We start from the raw sequence: 24,432 nt of genomic DNA on the forward strand, positions 1-24,432 counted from the left end.
CCAGAACTAGCAAAACAATACCAGTCACTGGATGATAAACCTGCCATGGTTCTGATATATAAAAGAAGAAACATCAAGCATTTTGTATTCAGAAGCATTAATTAAACAAAACTCAGCCAAGCGACCACCTCGAGACATGTAACACTTTTAGCTGTTCAAACTTTTATACCGTAAGAATTCCTGCAGTGCACTGGAGATCACACTGGACTCCAAGAGAATGGACCCACAACTGGTTACGTTTAATAATCATTACATAGTTGTGGCAGCGTTAGACAACCTCTCACCACTGTTATTTCTAATTTTCATGGCTATGATCCAGCAGAGAAAGCTGAAAGGCTATTAAATAGAGTGATGAGAAACCAAAATGACTCCATACGTGTTGTGTACATTTGTGCATCCCTCCAATAGAAGCAGGAAAATCAGTTATGAACTCTTAAGTACTTCCTCCTGCTGCTCATGAAAATAGTAGCAAAACATTCAATTCTCAAAAACTTTCCATAGAAACAAACTGGTTGCAATAAAAATTTCTTAAGAGAAGGATGCCCTTGTTTGCAACTTAATGCCAAAATAAGACTCCGACTCTCAGCAGTTAAAAAACAATTTGGTGAGCAACTCGAGGGGGTCAATGATAGATGGGTTGGCTCCCAGCTCCACTCAGGGATCTGCATCCCAAGGCAGCACTTTATTCTTTCCTAGCACTGTCTGCGCTAACACTTGCTAATGTCAGTCAGATATCAAAATTCCCCAATGACGGAGGTTCCACCATTATTATAAATACCAGCTCGTTATTCTTCTGATGGTGCATGTGGAGGCATAAGTTTCATTTTGAATTATTTTCCATTTTGCTGCCATTATGTTTAAAAGTACATTTCATTAAACATTTTTTATACTATTAATTTCTGGGTCTCGGGTATTTAACAAAGACATAACTAATTTTAAGATAAATGGTCTATCAGTTGTTTGAATGCTGAGCTTGAGTACAGGTGGCAAAAGACCCAACCTATCAGGAATCTATGTAGTCAGTAAAAAAGGAAATTCAAGTCATATTTGAATCGGCTGTTGTTTAAGATGCTCTAAAGAGGTGTCCTGACTCTAGTTTTTAACACATACTGTGAAGGGTCAGAAGCCCATTCTGATGACATCATATTCCTTCAGCAGTATTAAAAGGAGGGAAAATAGAGTCACTTCATGTTTATATCACAAAGAAAAGCAGTGGCGATATGCTGCCGAGACTTACAGAAACCACAGTGATGGATACATAAAGGAAAAAAAAAATTGTGTAATTGCTTTTGGTACATAAATTCACGGTAGAAAGGAGTTTTAATGCCTTGTTTAATACCTAATTTCATATCTAATTCCTAAGTTACTCACTAGTGTAAGAGCCAAATCTTGAAGCATACAGGATAGAAGAACACATGCATAGGCTCAAATTAAAGGTTCAACCTGTCCATTAACCTGTTTGTAGCATCAGTAAGAAAAAATACTTAAACGTGTAGAGGTGAACAACAAGCACTCTTTAATACTCCAGTATCCAACAATTTGTATTTCAGGGACTCCCTGGAAAAAAAACAACAAACGTATTTTCTCCTTAAGTCACAACAGATTTAACTACCATGAGCCTGTCTTGAACCAGAGTAAGTTTTCAGCATCCAGGACATCCTGTGGTTAGAAGCTCTGCACAGCTTAATTACACGTGGTGTGAACAAGTTGCTTGTTCGCTCTGATGTTTTTCTTACTTAATTTTTTCCTGTTTCCTGCCCATAAAAAGCACTGAACAATCAATTTCTGTACTGTGTGATCCACGGGATACATTCTTATTTGCCTCTCCAGCTCCCAGTCAACTCTTCTCTAGGATGAAGAGCGCCAGCCAACTTAATTGTTCACAGCCCATAAGCCAACTCATGCTTTTGATCATCCTTGTTGACCTTCCCTGACCTTTTTCCAATCCTGTAATATCATTTTTGATGTGGCAGAACCACACACAGTACTAAAGATGCAGATGCATCACAGATTTATCCAGTTGGATCACGAGGCTCCTCTGTTCTGTTCTCTTCCTTTCTTAATATCTAATGTCTGAATTCCTGTTTATCAATTTGTGTAAATTGAGCTAAAACTTATCTAGAACTTTAATTTTCTGGCCTCAGTTTTCCTAGAAGTACCTGGTAACCGAGTCATATTGTTCAATATTACTCACTCATCCCTTCATGTAGGAAGGTTTTACTCTTGTTAATCACATTGTGGTTAGCTGCATTTTATTTTGTGTGCATTTTATTTTCTGTGCTATTTGAAATCAGAGCCACTGAAGAACTCATAAGGTCTTTCTGCAACTCTTTGAAACCAGCCCTTGTTAGGCAAGAAAAATCTATTAGGATTTTAGCAAAGACTTAGGAAGTTTTTAATAAAAGAAGTTGAAATTGTAGTCGTTACAGCTAACTTAAAAATGGGAATGACAGTCATTGATAAAGACAGTTTAAGAATGTTCACTAGGAACAAAGAGTCAGTTTAAAAGCCAGTCTAAAGCACACAGAAAAGTTTAAAGTCCATGGAAATATAAGAAGAAATATTTCTTCATATTGTTCTTAAATTTGTTAGGAAAAAATGTCATTTCTCACAGTGGAATTCAGCACTGTTACTTTCTTTGGATTAGGTTGGACCAGGGTTCCACCCCCCTTATTTTTCCCAGTGACCTGTCAGGGCTACTGTTAGAGATTCTATGGCTCTTTTAACTAACTTACAACAACAACAAAAAACCGCAAACAGCACAATATCACCACCTTCAGATTAGAGTAGCATAAGAAGTTTTAAAAATAACACATTTGACCAAGAAGCAGCCAGCACTTGCCATTGTTAACGCCAAATAAGCTTTAAGAACAGCTTACTGAGAGTCAGCAGAAAAACCAGCAGCATTTGTGAAGGAAGCAAGTATCACTCTTAGGAAAGATTACTATGACTTTTCTTCTACCAGACTGGTAAACTTTGAATTAACAAGCAATAAATAGATACTGGCTAGAATAATTGTGACAGTAGCAGTCTTTCAGAAACACAAGTCTGAAGATTTTTCCACTCATCTCCACCACAGAACTGGGTTTGTAACCTTAGCATTTCACCAACACCAAAAGGGCTCTCTTGGGACCTCATAAAATAGTTTTCAATAAACTCCTAAGAGTCCACTTCAAGTACAGCCATGCAGTATATACCGAACATTCAATTTTGGCTTTCACAAGAGGATATTATTACCTACCATGTTGCATTAAAATTAAAATCTACCTTCGTACCTACTGATTGATGTTTCATGGGTTCTAATCCTTGAGCCAACACAATGCAATCAAAGAATATTAATGTTGTAACACGGCTAATTTAATAAGCCCTGTCTGCCAACAGCACTGCTAGGGAATACTGATATCATGTGGCTCGAGCCAAGGGAAGGCTTGGAGCGACCTCTGCCAAGGTGTGTTCAGACGACTGTATCTGGCATTTTCCCAGATATAGTTTATTTAATGAAATATCTCCTATATATGGTCAGACAGGTAAAGATACGTCAGTGCAGCCAGAGGAACAGAAAATGGGGAAATCTCTTTATAGCAAAATTTATCTAGAATCAAATATATTGAAATAAAATATGGAGTTTTCTTCTGCCAGTGGGCACAATTCTGCTTTCATTAAACAGATGGAAATTAAACATCTCTATTAAAACAGAGCTAACTGTCTCTACCGGCATACCTTTTCACTAAAGGTTTCAGATATGAAAATATGACCAGCAACCATGCATCAGAGTGTACTGGCACTAACGAGACCGGTAAATTTTGCAACCTCAAATAATGTTACTAAATGGACAAAGATGGAAAATGGAGAGTTAGATCACTTGTGAGCAATCTGACAAGACTTTAGCTGTTTAAGAGGATCCTAATGACAGATATTTCACTAGTTAAATTAGATGAACGTACCAAGGACAGCTTATGCATGCTTTTATTGCTTATAACCAAACAGCAGTTAAACTGATAACCTGTCATTAAATTCAGCAGGTGGAAAAAAAAGAAAAAAGCAGCATCTGATGACAAAAAAGATTATTTTCTGATAAAGGAGAGAGAGGAGAAATAAAACATATCTGTTAAAAACTAATAAACCAGCCCAGAGACCAGAGGCAGTTTGTATGTCCCTATATTTATAAACAAATAGTTTTAAGTTTGCAAAGTATAAAGTACACTCTCCACCTGTTCTGGATTTGGATCTAAATAGTCATATCTTCCCCAGGTTTGGCACTAGGTAACTGCTCACCAACACACACTGTAGAGCAGTCAGACACTGTGCATCCCGCATGACCTCGAGTTCCACAAGAGGCAGGCAGGCAAAGCTCAGCAAGTCTTCTCCTCACCGAGGGTGAATGTTAAAGGAAGGGCAGCGGCCAGAGCTGTCACCCCAAACACACCAACGGTCTCAGCCCGTGGCTCCAGTCACGGTTAGTCATTCCCCTTCCGCACCTCCCAAAGAGATGAGCACCACAGCTGCTCCTGGGGGCTCTTCCAGGAGTGAGACCGTCTTTCACTCCCATAACAGAGGTAAGAGGGAGAAACGCAGGATCAATTCCTCATTTCATCAAGAATTTAATGGGAGCTAAGATTTTAGTACCAATACGATAAGTAAAGCACAGAACAAAGGAAAGATTACCTTGAGATATAATGATATATTTGAAATGTATACATGTACACAACTTCAATTTTTTAAGTACAGCATACAATTTATCAATCCCTCATCTTAAAAAAAAAGTAAAACAATAAAAAACACTCACATATTGTTCATCCAGTTTGTTTCCAGTAAATTTCTCTCATTCGATTTTTACTCTTTCCTGTGAGAAAAACAGAAATAAAGCTACTTCAGTGCTGCAACTGTACTGCCAAGTATGCTAGACTACTACAGCATAAGTTTGGCATGTTAAGAAACGCAGTTTAAAATCTCTCGCAAAGATCACAATGTTAAGAGTATAGTGAGAACAGATTAATTTTGTACCATTTTCTGTCTTCATTAAACTATTTATTCATTGGTCACACTTCCTGTTCTTTTCATGATCTCTTGCAACAAAAAGTCATCACAATTCTAATTAGTAATATCGGTAATATAAATTGTGACAGTGTGGAGGGTCTGTTCTGTAATTTATGTTCCACATTATCATGACCAGAATGCACAAGCACTCTTGTTCTCCAAGAAATCACTATCAATTTATTCATCCTGAAGTTACCGAATATCACTTCAGTCCAATGGAAAATAATGTGCATTGACTTTGAGAGTGGACAGTCTGGATAAGATATCAGAGATCTCCAGACAGAACAGTGAAGCAGCAGTGTTTACAGCAGTTAAAACAAGACCCAACAGTAATTTCAGTGTACTTCAGGTGTGTTTGAGCTGAGTTAAGAAATCAGAAATGTTCTCCCTTTAGGAGTGCCCAGAAATTATTCTTCTGCATGATGAATTATTTTGGATACATTCAAATATGCACCAACTGATTATTTGTTCCAGTTGGTAAATACAGAAAACTGATCCACTAGAAAGGACCATAAGCACAGACATCGATGCATGGATAACTGTATCTTCAAAGAAAATCAAGGAATCCAAGATGCTCAACTCCTAAAGTAGAATATTTTACAAAGTGAACAGAGGGAGCGTGCCTGAAGTGATTTAACGAATTTCACCTTCACTAAGAAAAAAACTGTACCCTCCTGATAAATTCACTTACTTGCAGAGTAGTAAAGAAAAATGATGGCAATTGTGTTACCTTGTTTTGGTATCAAATTCAACTTAGGTCACCACTGACCTTTTTTTGGTCATTTTTTATTCCTTTATGACATTCGTGTTCCCCACAACCTAACTTCAGAAAAATGAGCCTTGCCATTTGCAAGCATCACCGCAAGTATTCAAAGCAACTCACCTTAACATCTTTGTGAATACCTTCTGATGAGTAAACTGATTAAAGTTCCTCTGTATCCTGCTTTAAATAGGTTCTTACCTAGTTTCAAAAGCTTGCCTGAATATTAGTCATGTGCAAAATTTTGGGGGGCTAATTAAGCTGATCATTAGCTAGCCTACCTGATCTGTAGACACAGATTTGCTTCTCAGACGCAGTTGCTTCAATGGTTACAAAATGTGTGTTCTGAATGCTAAGGTGTCTAGATAAGAGCTGCAATTAATGTGGCAGATTTGTATTGCAACACTTCACTGGTACCTACTCTATGATCTATCGTCTAGATCAGCTAATAGTAACACAGATAAATTATAACGATGAATTCTCTCTGCGCAGCATTCGGTGAGCAATTTTATCTCTTACTTTATTACTTCATCATATGCACTACTGATAAATCTGTCTAATAATCAGGCATTTCCATACCTTGTTTTTTCATTAGTAATGCCCGCTGACGTAGCTGGTACATAATAAAGCGCTGCCTACTGGTAGCTTCAATAGCAGACCAACACGCAGATCTTCTTACCTAGCTGGAATGTTTATCCTACCAGAACGTCAGGACTTCAGCCACTTGTCTGGGATTTCCCAGTGAAAAATCACCACCCCCTCCCCCGAGAAACTCTTCAGAGAAGTAAGAATGGCATATCCAGAAAGTACTAGACTATACAGACGAGGTGTAACTCCAAAAATGTCAGTCTCGAGTAATGCATGCAGGTTTTCTGGCAATCCTAGGCAGAAATACGGGAGCCTCATCTCACATAATGAGCAGCCGAAATCTGTACTTCAGTACAGGTAGCACGTCTCACACAAGTGACAGCTGTCACATCAGCACATCAGTTCCCTTCAAACACACCAACATTTTAACCTGAATTGAGAGCAGATGAAAAAGGGTGTTGAAGATAACGCTTTTACTTCCCAGTGTGTAGGGGCACTACGAATCCAGCTTTAGCCCCTTTATGGGAAGAAAGTTTTTTGATATTCCATATCCACTCACTCAATGCCAATCTGCTACCAACTCAACTTAGTTTCCAAAACATAAACTGAAAAACACACAGAACATCCCTATGCTGTATGCTACCAAAATACAGAAGATGGCAACTTACTTGGCTGCAGAAACAAGAGAGCAAAAATATTTAGTCACTCTGCACAAGTGTCTGGTTATTTCTATAGGGAGAATTTTACACTTATGCTAAAATAAAAAAGTTTTGGACATAAATAGTGATGGAACAGCTGTTTAGATTACATCAAGAAGCAACTTCCCAACTGACTTTTTGCCCTTTTTTGGAAGTGATTTTTCCTTAACCTTATAACAGTCATGGAATCATAGAATCATAGAATAGTTTGGGTTGGAAGAGACCTTAAAGATCATCCAGTTCCAACCCCCTGCCACGGGCAGGGACACCTCCCACTGGCTCAGGCTGCCCAAGGCCCATCCAACCTGGCCTGGAACACCTCCAGGGATGGGGCAGCCACAGCTTCCCTGGGCAGCCTGGGCCAGGGCCTCATCACTCTCATCGCGAAGAAATTCCTCCAGTCTAAATCTGCCCCTCTCCAGTTTATAGCCACTGCCCCTCATCCTGTCACTACAAGCCTTTGTGAACAGTCGAATAGGCTGTACCTACACCTCATTTATGTGAACTTACTGGGACGATCATGCAAAGGCAGCTCTCTTCTTAGTTGCTGGTATCTTTGGTCACAAATAGAGAAACGAACATACTCTTTACAGACTCTCATTTCTTTCACAAAGCCTCCACTCCTCTTGGCATCTACACTACCTCACTCCCAGCTCTAAGACCACAGGGGCTTTGGGAGTGAACAACAGCACTTCCGAGGATGCCTAAGTCAATAGTCCCACCTGTACTCGCTTCCTCCATGCCCTCTCCCTCATTCTTTCTCCTGACCTCAAGGACTTTACAGAAAACCCCGACTCTGAATGCTACATCCTCCCCACAGTTTAGGTTTGCCTCAAGAGTCTTAACTTTGTTGTGAACAAATAATAGTCTTCACAGAACCAGCAAGAAAGTGCAGGGCAAAAGTAATCAGGAAAACAGCAACAACACTGACTACAGTAACTGCTATGGATTCAGAAAGGAAGATTTCAGTACCTCAAAAAAAAACCCCTAACTGCAGTAAGAGTCACTTATATATTTGCACATATATTCCTACATGATTAGGAATTTCTTCAACACAAATGCAAATACATATTACAGGAAAGACTAGTTCATATCTAGAATTACTTGATTTTGCTTTGCTTTACTGCAATCAAGCTGAAAGTACGTAAAAACATTAAAAATTCACAAAAAAAACCCCAACAGATGCTTATGCACTGGACAGTGCGTACATCCATTCAAAACCTTTTTTGCCATTCAAGCTTAACTGAGAAGTGATTAAATTCTTGTTGCCATCATAAAGTCAGTCTTACAGCTTTAAATAAAATGGTTGACTTCAGTAGCCTGTTAATGAAACTAGCAATTTCCTACGGAATGGAGCCATAAATGTCACAGCTTTCTCCGCATTTTGAAAGCTTATTGAAGTAAAACAGCAAGAAGCAATTTTTTGAGATCTCTAACACATAACCACTTGCTAAATACAGAAGCCAAGTTTACAGAAAATACAGCGTGTCTTTCTCAGAAACGGTTAAATTTAAGGACTGAAATTCCATTCAGTGTCCTTGTAAATGGCACGATGAAGAGTTTTAAGAAGCAAATTACTTGTTTAAATAATTCTAAGGCATTTTAAAAACTGTATTTTTAAGTCATTATTTGTAATAAAAGGAATACTACATAGAACTGTAGAAACGAAATTGAGATGCTGCAGCTTTCCTTTCTGCTTCACATATAAAGTAATCATTCAACCCAAAATATTGTAAAACGCTCATTTCACATAAATATTAACTTCTGCTGCTGATATAAGCTACTATATCCCAATACACTTACTCAATGAGTTAGTGAGAGTGGCTGAAGTTACTGTTACTGATAGCTAATGTTACCGGTTTTCTGGACTCTAAAAACACAGTTTTAAAGAACGAAGCTACACCGTACATGTAACAGCAAGCTCTTTTTGTGAGGCATACTTCAGCACTCAGTGGTTTTTCATTCTGCAGGAGGCATGTCCTCATAAACTACTCATATTAATCAAAATCCCTTCAACATATTTTGATTCAAACCACATATAAATGAAAGTTAAATACCTACCACTTAAAACCAAAAGAAAACAAAGGCTGATTTCCGAGTTTAGAAAATGTAAGTGATGGCATTGGGCACAAACACACTCCCTTGAAAAACCTTTCAAAACCCTACACTTTTAATCCCAGGTTGGCACGTGCATGGATCTGTGATCTCCCTTATACTTTAAGCTTCCCAACTTGGGTCACTGCAAGGCCTTGAAAACTGTCCAATTTTCACATTGTTCAGTACAAAATTATGCCCTGCTGTGACACTGCTACTCACTCCACATAAATCAACCAAAGGCTTTGCTAGACAGAGGCTCAGATCCTCTTGTCTCCTGCAATCATTTTTATCAGCACTACCTGTACCTGTGGGCAAGGGAATGAATATGACTGTACTCAGATGCCCTATTTATTGCTTATTGTAGTTTGCCCAGGGAACATGAACTTGCTGCACTTCATGTTTCCTTGTCCTTCGAGTATAAAGGAATGAACTTTCTATATCTGACAGATGCATGCTTCGCCAGAATATGAAAATCTGCAGTGGCAAGCCAAATCCCTTTGCCAAGGATAAATAAGAGTTGGTTCTCCTCCTGCCACCTCCGAGAGTTGCTGGAATAGACATCACTTCTATGCTTTTCACACCCTTTAGTTAAATCTCTGTAGCCTCCCCTACCACCCTTCCTCATCTCTGAAATATCTGCTGCTAAGATGAGTTAAATAGTCATTCTTTGAGTTTTTCCAGCTGCTTTTGATAGCTTTGGCGTTGAACAGTCAGCAGAGCAAGTCTTTAGAAAGCTGCAGTACTGTCTCAGAAGTAACAAAGGCAGACATTGATCTTGGCTGTCCTTTTTTTTGGTGCACAGGTTACATTTCTGCTTTAAAGCCATGTGAATTTGAAGGCAAAAAATACAGCTCTTGCATCATACTTAAAGCTGGCACCATTTGCTGTGAGAGGCCAGTTCACCATTAGGGATAACTGTTCAGTTACTCGGGGACAAACTCTTTTATCACTTCTCTACCTTGGGCAGCACTCTTTAAACCAAGAAGCTCTATCCATACTAATTTGAGTAATGCTTTTTTTTTATTTGAAGTATTGTACTTGTATTTCATGAACTGTTATTTGTAGTTATGGAAGTGCCCTGGGACTCCAAGACACTTTACAGCCACATTATAGTTCATATCAAACAGCTGCACAGGCGAAAGTAGCTCCTGAATTAAACAGCTTAAGTATTTTCCTTAGCCAAACACAGATCAACAAGTTGGATGGGGTTTCACTGAAAATATTTGTCTCACTATAGGACAGATATAAACATATGTTGTTTGTCTGCAGCTAATTTATACTTTCACTTCTGCAATGTTCTTAGTTCCCACTGGGGTAGGAGCAGCCAGGGAAAAGTTAAATCATAATCACATGAGTAAATTATCAGTGACACCTAAAAGCAGTTGCAAACTGCCTTATCATTTCAATTAAACTGAGAACTCAGCTGGTTTATGTCTGCATTAGTCAAGCAGCACCAATCGGGACATTATTACAGAGGCAAACACCATAAATCTTCATTGACTAACAAGGATGAGGAATTTCCTCCAACTGATCCTTACCCTGGACTTTTACACCCCCTGACAGGAAGCACAGCACTGCAAAGCCTAAGAGCCACATTCTGTACTTGCCCATCTCCTCCGCCGTGGAAATCAATCATCTTGTTGCTATCACTGTTAATGTTTTCAAACAGAACCTAATCTATGAACAAAAGATTAATAATAATTCTTTCCAAGAAACGCCTAACACCTTTATATGTTGATCAATACACAGGTTTAAAAACACTATGTCCAACCTCTTACAGTAAGGCAGTAAAATGCTATTAATCCAGGTTCAGCTGCCTGCCGTACAGAAAACACCATGGGATATCACAAAAAAAACCCCATATTTAACACAGCTTAACACTAGTTGCTACCACATTTCTAGCTACATTTGGTGATACTGTCTCTGGTGGGAATTTGTTCAGACATCTTAAATAGTTTTGGGTAGCATGAAATTATAGTTCAGATTTGGAAGATATTACATACTGTTATATCATAGAATAGTTTGGGTTGGAAGGGACCTTAAAGATCATCCAGTGCCACCCCCTGCCCTGGGCAGGGACACCTCCCACTGGATCAGGGGCTCCAGCCCCATCCAACCTGGCCTGGAACCCCTCCAGGGATGGGGCAGCCACCACTGCTCTGGGCACCCTGGGCCAGGGCCTCCCCACCCTCATGGTGAAGAAATTCCTCCTTATGTCCAGTCTAACTCTGCCCCTCTCCAGTTTATGCCCGTTCCTCCTCATCCTATGCCCACAAGCCTTTGTAAACAGTCCCTCCCCAGCTTTCTTGTAGCCCTGTTCAGGTCCTAGGAGGTCGCTCTAAGGTCTCCTCTGAGCCTTCTCTTCTCCAACTCTCTCAGCCTGTCCTCATAGGGAAGGTGCTCCAGCCCTCCAATCACCTTTGTAGCCTCCTCTGAACCCATTCCAACAGCTCCATCTCCTTCTTACGTTGAGGATTCCAGAACCGGACACAGTACTCCACATGAGGTCTCCCCAGAGAGGAACAGAGGGGCAGAACCCCATCCCTCACCCTGCTGGCCACACTGCTTTGGGTGCAGCCCAGGACACGGTTGGCCTTCCGGGCTGCGAGCGCAGAAAGATTTATTGGAAGATTTATCAGAAATTAGAGTGCTGAAGCGGTGTGTCTGCCCTTGCTCACAAAGCAACTGATAAGATAATATGTAAAAAAGTCCATCCTACTCCTAGGGTTTGGTTTGTTTACCAACTATGCATTTTCAAAGGCCCTTACTAGGGACACGAAATTCCCAACACTCCTACTATAGCCTGATACATAATGTATAAGGTTATAGAAAATGTGTATTCATGAGACTTGTTTGGCTTTTGTCAAAAAGAACGGTGAAAAATTATGATGGAACAATTTTCATTTCTGACACATTGTTTTTATAGTTCATTCATGACTGGGAATTGAGGGGTTTAGAATTTTGTCTGCTGCAGATGTCACAGAGAGGAGAGGAGCTACAGAGCTTCCTACTTGCTGCTTTGTTGCTGACAGTGACAGGAGACCTAAAGGAAATACTTCTCTTGACATTAAACATGATGAGTAAATCCCTAGGCTACTCTCCCACTTTACTGCATTAGAAAAGCCACGGCGCAAGGCATTTGGGAGCCCATAAAAATAAGTCTGTTTCATAACCAGAACTGGCCTATGGCAAGAATCTTTGAGTTTTCATACAGGACACAGGAATTGTTTATAATAATAATAAAAATTGAAAATCTAGATAAAAGCTTATAAAGCTTAGGAAGCCCAGCAGACAAAAGGAGTAATTTCTTTATGAATAAAACTTTTCTTCAATTGCTTTCAACACGTACACTGACTCTTTTCAATATATTTCCTTCATCTAAACATTTTTTTTCTTAGTTGTAACATCCAGCATCACAAATTCAGTGCCAATTGAGGAAGTCAGCATCTATAACAAAAATATCAATTCTTCCATTATAAGAAAAGGAAAAAAAAGCCCACCAGAGAACCCATTTAAATTCACAGCTGCAGCCAGTTGTCAGGTTAGTCAATTAGCTTTGATCCCTTCTGGAGGATGAAAGTTCTGGAGAACGGCACCAGCCGAGGAAACCTTTCAGCTCTGGTCCCTGCCTGAGCCATACGGCTCAAAGTGGAGTTTGGGAACTGACCTCCCTACGAGATTTGCAGGGATTGAGTAACCAGACACAATGCATCTGCTTAGAAGACAGAAATGACCCTCCTTTCATTTCTGAATGATTAATATTTGGTACTGTAGCTTTTTTTTATTTATTCCACGTGTTTATTTTGATGTGTGAAAACACGCACCGCGGGCCCCGGGGTCATAGGCAAACCCCACAAGGGGCAGAGCAGTCAACCCCCGAGCTGAAAGCTCCCTGCAGAACGCCGCCCAGAATGCATCCTCACCTCGCAGCCTCCTAGGTCTTACCTCAAAGGTCTGTTCCCCCGCAATGGCAGCTGGCTGGGCTGCAGGGTACAAAGGGCAAACAACAATGCTCTGTCTCACTGAAAAAAAAGTTGTGTGGGCTGTTTCCTCCTTCGAATAGGCGCTCCTTCTCCTACATCAAAGCACCTTCTGAATAGAATAGGAAACATACCATCTTATACATCATTCCAAATAACATTTCATCAGTCCTTTTTACAATAGTATCAGATCTCTCTCCTGGAAACGCTTTCCTCAGTACAACAGAAGATTCTCATTCCATCGCGTCTGGCCGCAGCTCTGTGGTCGCAGCCACCCTGCAGCCGGCAAACACACCCAGCTGTTTCATCTCCATCACTTCCCCTGAAGCGCTCCCACACAAAGCAGAAATTCTTTTGTTAAAAGAAAGAAAAGCCCAACCCTGCACTTTATATCATTAATTTGTTCCCAGCAATTCTGTTACTCTCCAGACAACCCCTTCCTCCTATGCAATGCTCCGGTTCCCTGCTCTGTCGATGATTTCAACTTTATCATCAGTAAATTTCTTTGCCACATTCCCACCTTGGTACTGACACCATCCAAGAAGATGTTTATGTGATTCCAAACCATTTCATTCAAAAACTCTGTGACCGCCCTGCTTTTAGGCAGAGTCGTCCCTGGCTCACCCCGTCAGTCACCTCCTTACCAGTTCATTATTTCAGTACTTGTCACCTTAAATACCATTTTTCCCCTGTGGGTACCAAACCAGCTCCCCGGACGTAAGCAGACCAGAGGTTTACATCTCGAAAGCTGCTGCCTTATCTAAGAGATCAGATCTATCTAGCCTAAATTGGTTTTCATTGGTTTTTATACTACTCCCCTTTCTCTCCAGTTTCTTCTTTTTGTTCTTTAACATCAGCCGAACAGTCCACGTGACGTAACGTTAACTTTCCACCCTCTGCTTTTACATCATATGTGGCAATATCGGTATCTTCATCCATTTTAGTACTAAACCTTTCACTTTGCTGCCCAGGGTCTATTATCCTTCTTCCTTAAAACCCAGAATAGTGCTTGGTTTGTTTTCTTCTGTCATTTTTCCCTGCCTGCCTCTTGTCAAAGCACATCCGTGCCTGATTACAGCTAGGAGAAAATGCGTCTCAGGATTCGGCTTCTCCTACTGATAAAGAGCCATCTCGCCAACACCCCTCTACAATCAAACCCCTACACCTGCTATTACATTCTCTGCTAAAACATGGGTCGGAGAGAGAGATGCACGTATTTGTTTCCTCATGTTTCCTAGAATGTTATCCTTTATTTAAAGTTCAGAGGTTAATAAAGGAGGACAGGTTTTTCTGCTGTTTCTTGTGGCTGAGGGGGGAAATTTTTATCTCTGAATTTTTAAAATGTGAAAGAGACACAGGACTGCAAGAACTCTGAGACGGATTACTGTGCCATTTTTTCCCCCATCTGCTGCTTCAGGCACTGAGATATTTATAAAGTAAGAAACAAAACTGAAAATATTAAGTTTCAAGAGAGCAGTGACAAAGCGTAAGAACTATTTCTGTAACAGGCACGGTTCATGAGGCATAAAGACATCGACTCTCAGATAAACGGAAATCGAAAGAATCAAAGACACCTTAATTAAAAGTTCAGTGTAAACATCGCAATTATAAATCTCCACAAGAACCGGGCAATAAACAAACTAAGCTGCTATATACGTGCATGCTAAATGGCCAGACTCATTTTTCTTCACACGGCCAAGCTGGGCTTCTTAGAGAAAATGATGAGGAAACATTTTGGTCTGCATCGCTGAGACTTTCTTTAATCTTTTAGGAATTAACTTTTAAATTAGAAACTACAGAAGTTTTTTTTAAGCTTTGCTTTGCTGGAGACGGAGAGCAAAAGCATCACTAGTCTGCTGCCATATTCTACATTCTTAGCTCATATTTTCAATTTATGCGGATAATTAATATATGATCATTTAATTCCTTTAAATTTTAATACGAGTGTTTAAAATGAGCCTTACTCAATGACCATTTCCCTTTATAACCTGCCACCACTCCGAGTCTTGCGGTATCCTTTTCATATTCAATAACTTTTATTTTTACAATCAGATTTTATCAAATTCAAAGGCTGTTCCTTTTTTATTTTTAAGAAGTACATAGGCATACATCATTCCGTAAAGCAATACACCAGTCAAAGCTATAAGGATATAACCACCTCTGTGAAAAGCCAGTCTAAAAATAACTTTTTTTTTCCTTTTTTAATCTATTTTATCAATTGTTTCAATTCAAGTAGATTTTAGGGGAGTATTCTGTCAAATTACTGTGAAGTAACTGCATTGATAATTGCAAATTCAAAACCATAAAACTCAAATTACTGTTCTTTCTTTTGCTGTGATGGAGCAAAATGAATCAACAGCATCACACAATCTGGCCAATAAGACTTGGTCTTTATTTCATTTCAAAATTAAAAATACATCTGAACTGCTCCTGAAAGTCTAAGGATAATATATAAAGAGTATCTTAAGAGTATCTTTAGAGTAATAAAGTAGACTTTAGATTGCTACTAGCTGAGATAAGATACCTCATAACTGGAGGAACGCAAGTATGACTTTAAAGCATTGGCCAGTTTTGCTCTAGAACAGCAAGTAAGTGCATTAGGGAACAGGGACCTACATAAAAGCAACATAAAGCTATTATCACACTTTCCATCATGGCTCTCAGCTGTCCCTGATAGTCTGTGACATCTGCGACGTAGCCTGCACAAATTCCCCATGTCCCTTTTTAACTTGATGCTTTTTTCAGTGAACATTATTAAGTAGGGAGGAAAAAAAAATCCAGAAACAAACCTGACACAACGTTAATTGAAGTCTGGTGATTTATGTTTGTTTGCTTTTCATCCAGACCAATTCAATCCCTCGCTGAATCTTTTATGATGCTCGTTATAGTCTTTACACCTGATTTATTTCACTTACTATCCTCTGAATCACCCAAATGCAGATGTATTTATTTTAAAAGATTTTGCTGAGACTCGGGAATATTTTTCGCTTTCTGTAAAGGCTACAGAAGCATCTCCTTAAATTAATCTTCGCAGAAGTATACAATGACAGCTCCTGCTGTTACAGAGTTCAGACAGGTTAATTTTTATCTGCCTACACGGTAGTAAAGGGAGAAAGTACAAAGCATCTTCTCCTCTTTCTCTTATATAGGAAGACTGTGGAGACATCGAAACTACTTCAGCAGTAAAGTGGAACAAGGGTAGAAAATGGTCCTGGAGAGAGGACCAAGGATAGAAGGGCTTCGACAGGTGATGTGACAGCAGACGTACTCGTACATCTGAATTGGAAGATTACCTATTTTTGCAAGACCTGTCTGCACTGTATTTTCATCTCTCCTAAAGCTTGGTTAAGTAAAATAATGTTCATGGATGACTTATTTCTTTTTTTCAGGGACAAAAGAACGAGAGGTATTCTTCGGTGTGGGGAGCACCAAGCACCACGTTCCATTGATTTCAACGTTAAACTGTCATCTCTGATGAGGATTTTGTCATATAGCTCAGAGGGTCTTTATGTAGAGAGACAGCGTAAAAAAAATTAAATAAAGGCAGATATTCAAAATACACTTTTCCCCAGCACTGCCTCATCAGCTTTAAAATTAAGAAGCACTTCTTGCACTAGTTTTAGGTTTCAAAGGAGGCAGGTTGTCTTCTTTAGAGCTACTTGTTCAAAAACCAAGTGTTTTCATAAATTCTCCATTTTACAGCAAGAACGTTACAATTCATAGCCAAAAAATAGCTTGCTATACTTGTACTAACCAGAGAAGAATATATAAAATATTCCAGTACTTTTCTGGTGCATCCGTTATCAGACCTCAGATGTTCAAGAAACACCACTCGGTGATACACAGGTGCCACCACTACAATCTTGCTGATGAAAGACAACCTTTAACTGCTCGGTAAAACTGGTTCCTTTTTACCGAACAAGAACCCCAGAAGACCCAGGGCTCTCCAAGCCTGAGTTTTGTAGAGATTTTTTTCCCAAGTGAACAAGTAGCCCTCAGGACAGCTGAGATCAGGAACAATTTGGTTTACGTTTGCACAGCTGATCATGAGAACAGATCTGAGACACTCCGCGTAGGCAGACGGACTCAGTGACACAGGCTTAAACGGTAATATCCTAAAAATTGGGAGAAGCAGTCTGTGTAAGACAAGTAAGTAGCAAGAAGTTCAAAATGCTCCCCTCTGGCACCGGCAATTAGCTGCACAAATCCAGAACAAGGAACAAGTAGTTGCACAGCAGTGCTTCAACAGAGAATACAGGGCGACAGCGGATCACCAGATGCACACGAACAAAAGTGTGACGCTACTCTTGAGGCATAAATAGCAGGAACAGACGTAATCGCAGCATTGGTCTTGCCCAGCACTTGCAAGATCACAGCTGGAATACCATGAGCAGATTTGGGTATCACTAACAAGAGGAAATACATCGAGGATGATCTATACGATTTGAAAGAAGAGCTATGTGAATTTTTTACTATTCTAATCAGAAATTGGTGTTAAGACTGTTTCCCGCAGTACACTGAACTGTTGCTATGAAACATAGAAAAGAATTCCCAGTACTGCTACACTTCCAAATATAACATTTGGGGTTTTTTTTAATGATTGGCTTTTGACAACATGCTTGCATTTCAGACATTTAATGGACTAGAGGAAAAGTCAAACAGTATAGCAATATGTCCAGCATTTTGCAAAACACCTCAAAATTTCAGCCATGTCATAAAACATAGTGGTACAATATGATTATGTCTGTGGACACACAGGTAATGCACGGTGAGACAAAGTTTGATTGAAATCCTCTGCGCTACACAAAACCACATTCCCCTTCTCCAAAAAAAAAAAGTTATAATCAGAAGATAATCAGGGAATGCAATTGTTATGTTAGCAAGATTTGCAAAGATGCTTCTCACATCTATAATGAGAAAATTATCTACATTAATATTTTGTCTTCCAAAACCGAAGGGTTTAGTACATGTCCTACCATGATGATTCATGACATGCAATCCATAAAGAGCAGTTCTGGTGGTTCAGATGTTGAACATCCCTCTGAATTATCTTTCATGGATCATTTTCAAATAATTTAATTTTTTTGTGGTTTTATTCTCAGGCCCACATTTTACTCCCTCAATTCCTTCCACACAAAAGAAAAGTACAATCCACCACATAATCTCCAAAATTTCTTATACTTTTCAGCAGCTCAAGTGAGCCAACATCTTCACAGCTCTCAAGGATGCATTTAAGGTGAAAGATGCTCGCTCCTGGCTTGCGGAGGGGGTGTAGGCACGCACTAGACAGCTGTTCATGCTTTCATACACACTTACCGGAATACAAAGTGAGTACAAGTATAAATTATTTTTAGTTATTATTAAGATATTCAAAAGCAAACGCAAACCAATCTAAATAGGAGAATGAATCCCCCTTTTCTGTTCCTCATCAAAATAATGTATTTTCACATTATTCCTCTAAATTGTACACAGTTTGTGTGTATAATATATTGAATATAACTGTGGAACACATAGATTGCAATAAGAACCATCTTAGGTGTAAATTAGCTCAATATTTATCTCATCTAATATGCAAATTTAGACAATGCATTCTCATTAACATCAGCTCCACTTCCTTTAAGCTAAACTAAATCTCCAGCCAGAACAGCAAGAAAAAGACTGTCTGTAGTTCTCTTTGAAGCTAATGAGGGTGTGATTAGCCCCCCGCTTTGTTATGAAGTGGCACACTCAGGAGAACTCACCCTGGATAAAGCACGTCATCAACGTAGGCAACCCAAACCCCAAAGATGGGCTTAGTACGGAATCATGCTAGGCACTAATAAACCAGAAATCAAGAAAGGGTAAATTCCACACAGCTTCTGAAATTTAAATGTGCAATAAAATGGAAAAGCCTTTTCTCCAGGCACACATTTAACAGCAACATGACATAGACCTTGCTGACAATCTGGAGAGCAGCGAGAGGATTTTTCAGGAGACGGTGCCTCTTATCATGCTTGAAATATATCACTTACTGCAAACCAGCGCATCTGCTGTGTGGAATCTGGGTTAGTATCATCTAGGGTTACAAGTGTTTAGTTTGCCTTTTAAAAACCCAACCAAACAAAACAGAAGCCCCACAAAATCCCTCATCAGAGCTGCACTTCTAATAAACGGTGCTGCCCCTCCAGCCTGCAAAGATTAACGCGATGACTTGGTTGCTCTGCTAAACAGGACAACAAAATGTTATTTATTAAACCAGTTTGAATCCGTCATTGTCCATTGCAAGTGGTTTTGATCAGCAATTTGAATTCTAACCCTTGCTCACGCTACCTGTATTCAGCCGAAGCAATGAGCTATTGGCTTCCAGCAGCCTTAAGGGACTGAAAGGGAGAAAATGCTGCAATCCAGGGTTGTTCGCAATTTCCATATGTTGCTAAGCACTTCAAGTGTCACCAGAATGGTGAATTGAGAGCTTCCAAATCAAAATATGCAGGGGAAGCAGAGGTCATGCTACAAAATAAAGAGGAGAAAGTTGCTCGCTAAAGTGAAGGGAAACAAAAGAGAAGAAGATCCACCTCTGAACCAGCTCTTCCAGAGAGACTTGACTGTATTGAATCCGATAGCAGATGAGCCCCCGACAACTTGAAGAGCTGCAGACACAGGCAAGGGCCGTATCACCCAGGCCGGGGCGGCTGTCGGGCTGTGCGAGAGACGGGAACGGTGCAGGGAGAGACTCACAGGGCTGCAGCTCGCCCCTCTCCCTGCTGCCACCCCTCCTGCCAGCCGAGAACCAGCCGCGCTGGGCTGGGGGAAAGCGAGGGGGCAACTCTGCTCCATAAAACAGGCAAAACCATCTATCACAGAAGCCTTCAAAACACGTCCGTGCGCGGTTCCGGTGGGGGGATTGGCGAGGTGAACACAGCACAGCTACGGCCGCTTGGCCAAGGGCTGGTTCCAGGAGCGTGGTTGACTGTTGTGATACACAACGGTGGCTGTAACACCACGGAACCAGCAGCAGCAGCGCATCTATCGCTCCTGAGAGAGATGCTGACGCACTGTCTTAAACTGGGTGTCCCTCAAAGTTTTAGTCCTAAAAAATAGTAATAAAAACACTCAACCTGTACTGCAATGGCATTAACTGCTCTCACTTACTCTAATCCCCATTCCCAGGGGGTTAACCTGGAGCTGCCGACACCACCAGACGACAGCCAGCCATGCTCCTTCTGGAAAGCACAAGGAAACTCAACTGGAGGCTGCTGTCGTGGACCTGTCTGCTGACAGAGCACGACATTTCCTGCCATCTTCATCCTGCTCCACATCAGAAAAGCCTACCACAAAAGGGCAAATCAACCAAGCAGACAGGTTTTATGTTCTTTGGGAGATATCTTACCAGCTTCAGCCCATCTCTGTCATCATAATCATTATTATTATTATTGACAAAATTTTGCAGTTCAATTCCTGGGTTTGTTCATCCCCTAACCCTTCCAGAGTTGGGAATCTAAGAAAATCTAAAATTACAGAATGGTTTGTGTCAGAAGGGACCTTAAAGATCACAGAATCACATAATGGTTTGGGTTGGAAGGGACCTCAAACCCATCCAGTCCCACCCTTGCCATAGGCAGGGACACCTCCCACTGGATCAGGGATTCCACGCCCCATCCAACCTGGCCTGGAACCCCTCCAGGGATGGGGCAGCCACCACTGCTCTGGGCAACCTGGGCCAGGGCCTCCCCACCCTCACAGCAAAACATTTCTTCCTAAGATCTCATCCAAATCTCCCCTCTTTCAGGGTAAAACCGTTCCCCTCCACCCTCTCCTTGCTCTCTCTGATGAAGAGCCTTCCTTAGCTGTCCACAAGAAGCAGATCTAGCCCGTGTTCCATATTGCAACAACCATCTAGGCGTCGCTAGCCTCTTTTATGGCCAAGACAAGCCAAGTTCCTCCAGACACACCTGTTTAAGCTACTCCATTGCATACCCAAAGCGGGGCACCGAGCCCTTCCAGTGGCAGAGGTTTGATCAGCAGCACTCACTGTGTTTTAAGACATTGCCAAAAACACAGAATACCAGAAACAGGAGGAACTAAGAAAAAGCCACGTGCACCTTTAACGCCAGCAGAGTGTACTAACATTTTAAAAACCTGACAGTGCTTTTATGGTTTATAAATCCATTTTGTTTTATTTTCCTTCATCCTATTTGTGGCAGACTCATGTACTCCCACTAAAAATTCTTTTCAACTTCAATATTTTCCCTTTGCAGTATAATCTTGGGGGGAAAAAAAAGTGAAAAAAAAAAAAAAAAAGTACTTTTCACATTACTGAAAACACATCTAGCATGTTTTATAGTCTCCAGCACCTGGGAAAAAAACATAACAATTGAGTGATATGACATTTTTGGGAGAACATGAAGGCACTCACTAAATGAGATTTGAGCTTTTAGGCAGCTTTAGCACACTCTGATACTAATCTGGATCAGATCTCACTTCCAGGAGTGATGTGAATTCAAAGCTTGGGCCATTTTCCAATTAGAACAAGGTAACAGGCTGGTTTTTCCAGGTAACTGGAGGATATGCACAGGTCCTGACCCTCCACAACAAGCTTTTGAAATGGAAACCTCGATTTAGACCTGTCTTCTCAATGCACTTACTCCAAGTTCACTGTTCCTCCCCTATAACCCCCAATGCCCTCTCAGAAATGCCACTCTCCCAGCGGACATCTCCCTTCTTTATTACTCTCGCAGAGCTGTGATTTCTTTCCTGAGGCCTTACTGCAAACTATGTCAATGGCACCACTGCCATGAGTCCTTTGCAAGCACCTTCCTCAGATTTGTGAAGCTGACTAGTAACACCCACCACCCACAGATATTGTGGAAGATGTGTTACTGGGCCCGTTTCAGCGGTTCCCCAGAAATCTTCCCTTTTAGGAGATCCGTGACTCCATAAATCCCCTGGGGACCTCTCAGATATCCACCTGGCTGCTCGCACATCATGGTCAGGAGCCCAGCCCTGTGTTCCTCCAAGCATCTTTGCTAGATCTTTTTGCTATCTTTATTACAGAGAAATAGAAGACTTTCTCATTTGTAAACCTCATCTTTTTTCCACCTTGTTTTTTGCCTCTAGAAACTCATGAAATGTTAAAGCCAACCACCTCTGGAGTAGGAGACGATTATCTGACCAGGGCACCAGCTTCACTTAACAGTCACGTATTAAAAGACACGAGCCTTGAAAAAAGAGATGAGCTGAACATTAAAAGCAAACCACACCCATCTTCTGGAAGACAAAATCCAACCACACTAACACTAGCATATATAACCAAAATAATGCAACAAGTCATCTAATCAACATGTCACAGGAGTTGGAAAGAAGTGTAAAAGTACAGCTTGTACAGGTTGGTGTCCTGTACAATGAAGGTGACGTAAAGGAAAAACCCAAAGCATGAAGTTTCTCGGTCCAGATCACTTCAAACAAAAACTGGATTTCTTGAGGTATCTGAAATTCTGAAAGTTGTTTTCGTTCTGAAGTCAAATGAAAAGCCCGAAATTTGTATCTTTCACAAAGCAACGTATCTTGAGTATTTTCTCACATTTTCACAGCATCCATTTGTATTTGATGTGTGAACTTTGCAGAAGACAGTACCCCAACACAAACGATACTTAGATACGAAGGAAAGGATCATGAAATAGAAAGTTATCAGAAGTGCCCAGATGAACAACCCAGCACTGTCCTGCTCTGCGTGTACACGGCGCACAAGAGCGAGACAGCACTTAGAAAGGAACACCAGAACGAGCACCAGAAAAGCATCTGTTTCACTGCCTTCCCTCGAACCACATGAAGATCTACAACATTAAGCAACAAGAGACATAGGTGCAAAATATCTGGAATATCTAGATCCAAACCTACTGAGATATCCTCATGCATTGGATTCCACTGTGCTGCAGATGAGCATCCCTGTGCAATTTCAGTGCTCTTGGAAACCCTGGATACACCTCCTGGATAGGAGGCTCGGTACTGCTCTCCTCAGCGGGTGGGATATTCAACTCGGGACTTTTGCCACCCTTCCCAAGTGTGTATTTCCAGAACTTCTAATTTACTTTGGAGGTGAGTTTTTTCCAAGTATTAAAATCAACACTACAGAGTAGCAGCAGGCAAACAGGAAGGTTATCCTTCTATACAAGCAGTTTTTCTTTGACAGACATGATGGAAATTAGCAGTTGATATGCATGCAACATTATGTATCTTGGCATTAAGGAAATCCAAATCAATGCGGAAGTAACTATCATTTGATTGCAAACAATCACCCTTGCTGGCTTAAAAAAATGACAGGTAAATAACTGAGAGGTCCCTTTCCCCACCCTTATAAAAATCACAGAGATCTCAGAAGACAATTTTGCTCTTGACTTCTTTTTATTCAATGTATGACTAGAATAACAGCTCACAAGAAACTGACTGATCGAGCTATTTGCCTTTAAACAAGATTATCCTGTGTAATTAATGGAAGTGTCCTATGCCCAGACATCACCCCATTAAATGTGACGTGAAATGTAACCAATAAATAATTAAGTCTCTGATTAGTTATAAATAAAAGATCACCAATATAACATTTTAATAGCCACACTCAATCAATTATCAGTATTAACTAGTAATTACTGAAAGCTTAGCACATGAAAGAAATGAACTAAATGTGTAAATAGGAAAAAAAAGCTATTTGAAAAGGGTATAATTAAGGAATTTCTTATTTCTTGTGCAATCTGTGTCTTGCATTCCTATATAAGCACTTGTTTGCTTGGCTAAAACGGTTACACACTGCATGTTAAGAATGACATGATGCAAGTGTCAAGTTACCCACATCTCCAAAGCCCTCACTCATGCTTTAGAGTAGTCAACATTTCAGAATGTAAAAATATTTTTCAATAATGCAAGCAGTTCATTTCTTATTAATTATTCCTGTCACAATGACACCAACAGCACTGACATATCTTCCTCAGTAAACACCACCCAACAGACACGGTGGAGATACTTCAGATTCTCCCTCACTTGGTCACGGAGGCATTTCTTATAAAAGATCTGTAAGTCACTGCTTATTATGTATCTCTGAGCATCCACACTGGTGAGGTTCAGTGTCTGGTGCTCACTGCAGCATATGGAGGAATCACCGCTGCTGAGTCCATACCCAATAGTTGATGTGTTTTATTACCCAGCAACTAGTATTCGCTTGTTCCAGAAAAGACAGTTCCAGCACTTATTAACTAAGACAGTACAGACATCTTCAAGGTGTTGGGTGGAAAAAAGACCCAAC

General features: G+C 40.4%; 1 long non-coding RNA gene across 1 annotated transcript in view; it reads right to left on the reverse strand.

Moving 5' to 3' along the window:
• LOC128853478 (uncharacterized) overlaps window positions 1-24,432 on the reverse strand; it is a 258,094-nt gene that overhangs the window by 183,662 nt on the left and 50,000 nt on the right. The window contains exon 2 of the long non-coding RNA XR_008452020.1: window positions 4,787-4,843. This is a non-coding gene — a long non-coding RNA (uncharacterized LOC128853478). The remainder of the gene's footprint in view (window positions 1-4,786; window positions 4,844-24,432) is intronic.

The sequence above is a fragment of the Cuculus canorus genome, chromosome 13 (assembly GCF_017976375.1).
Source record: "Cuculus canorus isolate bCucCan1 chromosome 13, bCucCan1.pri, whole genome shotgun sequence".
Lineage (NCBI taxonomy): Eukaryota > Metazoa > Chordata > Aves > Cuculiformes > Cuculidae > Cuculus > Cuculus canorus.